The sequence below is a fragment of the Lagopus leucura genome, unplaced genomic scaffold (assembly GCF_019238085.1).
Source record: "Lagopus leucura isolate 7727_CA_CO unplaced genomic scaffold, USGS_WTPT01 Super-Scaffold_1, whole genome shotgun sequence".
Classification (NCBI taxonomy): Eukaryota; Metazoa; Chordata; class Aves; order Galliformes; family Phasianidae; genus Lagopus; species Lagopus leucura.
The window spans coordinates 34230306-34234426 of record NW_024962250.1 but is presented as its reverse complement, the minus strand read 5'-3'; the positions used below and the strand labels follow the sequence as shown (position 1 = coordinate 34234426).

The window sequence follows — 4121 nt, the reverse complement described above, 5'->3', positions numbered from 1 at the left end:
ATGTGCCTCTGTGCAGCTGGAAGGATATGAGCATGTTCCAGCTCTTCCAAAAGGGCTAAGCAGGAGCAGGGCTCTGTTGAGGTAAGCTCAGGATGCTCCCTGCTGGATAGTAGAAAGTGGTGGCAAACCTGCAGGAGATGAGATGCTTTTCCACGATACCACTGACTTTCTGCCAGTTTCATGGCTGTCCTCCCTAAAATAATCCAGAAAGTCACAGTTACCCAGTGCTTCACCTGACCAAATAAAAGCAGTGAGATGGCCTCTTGTCTGGCTTCACAGCATAGACAAAGCATTAGAGGACATTAAAAGTACCAGATCGAAATAAGGTGAACCTCTCCGTTGTTAAATCTGTCAGTAATCTCCTCAATATTTTCAACTCCCAGAGAGCCAAATCAGGAGAGACAACAGTTGGAAATAGCTTTAAAAGGATATTATCTCATTGATTTTTGAAAGAGAGAGGTTCTTTAGCAAGAATATTGCTCTTTCGGTCTCCATGTTTAATGTTTATTCATTTGGCTGCTTCACAGGGGAATGCAAATCACAGAAATGCAGGAGATGTACAGTAGTGTGCAAAACGAGGACCACAGGGGATTCAGGGCTTCATCTCTTCATCCCAGCTTCTGAGGCAGAGAGCTTTGTGTGCTGAGGGCCTGGGAAGAAACAACAGCAAAAAGAAGGATTATAATACCCCTTTTTCATGCAGATGTTGAAATTCATATAATTACCTGGGATTTGTGCTTGAACCACTGTTATGCATATGTGAGTTTTCAAGAGAAGTGGCAAAATAACTTATTTACAGTTATTTCACAGGGCTTCTTTAAGGCTCTGTCTTACCTTTCTATTCCTTGGTTTGAAGGTTTAAGCATTTGTAAAGCAAATCTCTAAACCAGGGTTTGAATTTAAACCAGCTTTTTGTCAGAATTGTCTTACACATTCAGTGGTAAACAAAGAGAATAGGCAGCCTTAGGAAAGAGCCACTATTGGGCATTTACAACCTAGGAAGTGAGTAATCTGAAGTTATTGTGAAATTGTTCATCCAGAAACAACTACCACAGCCATCACAAATGGGGATTTCTCCTCACCTCCACAGTATCAGCTTGCTCAACAATGAGACTTCAGGGCAATGGAGGGAGAATGGCACCTCAGGATGGTATTTCCTCCCATCTGAATGCAGGTTGCTCAGGAAGACACCAACTTCTTGGAGAAACTCAACCCCAGTGAGACAAGTCCTGCCCAGAATGCAAGATCCAATGGCAGTCTTTGAATACATGTAATTACAAGCAGGTGAGGGGTCTGGAGCACAAGCCTTATGAGATTCAGCTGATAGAGCTGAGATTGTTTAAACTAGAGAAGTGAAGGCTCAGAGTGACCTTGTTGCTTTTGACAACTACCTGAAGAGAAGTTATGGTTAGGTGGGGGTTGACCTCTTTTCCCATGTAACTAGCAATAAAACTAGAGAGAATGTCTTCTAGTTGCACCAGGGGAGATTCAGATTGGAGATTAGAAAATATTTCTTCCCCAAAAGAGTGTTCAGGTGCTGGAATGGGCTGCCGAGGAAGGTTGTGGGGTCACTGGTGGTGAGGTGTACAAGAAGAGTTTAGATGTTGTACTGATGGACATGGTTTAGTGGGAAATATTGGTGATAGATGGATAGTTGGACTGGATGATCTTGGAGGTCTTGTCCAACCTTGGTGATTCCATTATTCTAATTTATGTGCATGTGTTGTTAACAGCGTACAAAATACTCAATGCTGCCTTAATATCTGCTATTAACTTCCAGTTGCCAGTTTAGTTCATAGAATAACTGAACGAGTTCCAGGAAACAGAATTTGCCTGCAGAATTATGCAGCCATTGGCTACTAGGCCAGGCACATTAAATTCATGGTAGTTGTATGTTCTACTGAGTGAATAGGTAATTATTATATATTAAAATACTTCTATTGTATTCTTAGTGAAAAAGGCTTGAAAAAGTTAAGCAGAGGTAACAGGAAAAAAAAGACATTTTCAAGAGAATCTAAAAGGAGAGATGAAAAGACTCACTGCTATAGCCAGATAAAGTACAATATGTGGTTATTGCATTTATCCCTATTCTGTGCTAGCTGAGGAAGTAAAACAAAGATCTGTTATGTATTGTGAGTTTCTCTCTGCTCTCTCCCTCCTTAAGACGCACAAAAGCGCATGCAGCTGAGGCAATGCCTGATCCTTTCAGGTTTATGTTAGCTGGAAATTTCCTTGTTCTCAAGGGATTGTCTACTCAGTGTTTGTGGATGGAGTTCATTCCAATCCACATATTCAAGTGGCAGATTTGAGCTAAAAACCAATGCCAGAGACTACAGTGATTTCACCTGGAAAAAAAAAAAATCAGCCTAGATGCATACTCTGTTACAAGGTCAAAGGAGTGTCTAAGGGATTTAAACAAAGCACCATAGTCACAATAATCCATGAAGTCAAACCTGGTCAGTGGAAGGAGCTTAGGGTACACCAAAGGGACTGATTTTGGATTTATGTTTGCTCAGCACTGTTATTACTCACATGAAATAAGAAAGCAGAGGATATGTTAATTAAACTTGCAATTGACGCTTCACTTGGATGTGTCAGAAACACCAAAGAAAAGAAAAAGGAATTTTAAAAAGCTGGAGAACGTGAAATAGGATTTAGCTAGGAAAAAATATTTGCTAATGGCTGAAGGAAAAACTAATCAAATCGAAAAGGAAGGATGCCAAAAAAAAAGCCTATTATTACAGTGCTAGAGAGCTCTGTGCCTGTAACCTCAGAGTGTAGCTTAGATCAAGTGGAAAATAGCCATTTGAGGGAGCTAATTGAGTTGGGCTCTACATACAACAGCATAATTTCATAAATTAGAGAAGAATCTATATCAAAATGAACAAAAGCATGTTTCAGACACAGTTCTCATTTTTAAAGGCAAGAAGGTTTAAAAATTTATATTAGCGGAATAACTCTAAAAACTTAACATGTGAGGCTCTTTCCAAATTATCTGGTGACTAAAATGCTGTCCTGTACAGCTGAAGAGTTTATTCACTTGCCTGTTACTGAACTTTAATACCTATTTGTAAGAACAGGATATGAGCAGAGAGTAAGGTTCCAGCACAGCGACATTTCTTTCCTTCTAGGTAGGATCTTGCTCATCTGCTCAATTGTACTGAGAGACACAGAAAAAAAGATACACGGTTTTTACTACTCTGATTTGTGAGATGGTTTTGAATGAAAGATGCATTCTAAGCAGCTTTCTGCATAGCCCTCTATTTGCAGAGAACTGGACCACAACAGTGGAGCAGCACTTCTGTACATGCAACACAGCCACAGAATAGAGCATCTCTGTGCATCCCTCCAAGAATAGTGTGCCTTCCCTTCAGCAGCATCATGAGAAAGAAGAATGCCAAAAGAACACACACAGTTCTCTAGACTGCTTACAGAACTCAACATCCAGTCGTAGATGAATATCACATAATTAGTATTTAATTACAGGAGTTAAATTATCAGAGGCTTTACTTAATGAAGTTAATCCCTTCCTTCTTATTCTCCTGCTTGGCTTAACAAAGTTGGTTAGTGCAGAACAGGAGGCAGCCACCACCCGCAGCTATGTTAGGTGAGCTACAGAAGGACCAAGACCCAGAGACTAAGGACAAAAGGGTAGGCAGCAAGCAGCAACTATTTAGGTCTGTTGTTCTGCTCCGGGGGAGATGTGTGGCTACTACATGATACATGAATATTTATGATGCAGATGAAACTCAAGCTGGTGAGCCCCAGAGGGTAAACAACACCCAATTTATCACCAAGAAGGCCAGGTTGGATGGGACCCTGGGCAGCCTGGTCTAGTGTTTGGCAACCCTGCCCATGCCAGGGGCTTAGAGCTCAACGAGACAATTCTATATCTTAGCTTCTCCCAGCCTTCTGCCACCTCTCCCAGATGTACTAAGAGCTATTTTTCTTCTCCCCAGGGCTGATACCTTAGATACCTTCTCTGCAGGTGAGCACATGAATGCCTCTACTTCAGGCCAGGCCAAGGTTACCCTCTTTCAGATGCCTTCACTTCAAATATTTTCTTAAGGGATTCAATCTCTCCATCTCCAAAATACCACACTAATCAGGTAAAACAGGAA

General features: G+C 41.2%; 1 long non-coding RNA gene across 1 annotated transcript; it reads right to left on the bottom strand.

Annotated features, from left to right (window-relative positions):
• Positions 1–202: 202 nt before the first annotated feature.
• Positions 203–1222, bottom strand: LOC122179706. The gene is made up of 2 exons (XR_006178800.1): positions 1083–1222; positions 203–650 (listed from the first exon to the last, which is right to left on the bottom strand). It is a non-coding gene; the product is annotated as an uncharacterized LOC122179706 (long non-coding RNA).
• Between the last annotated feature and the right edge of the window lie 2899 nt (positions 1223–4121).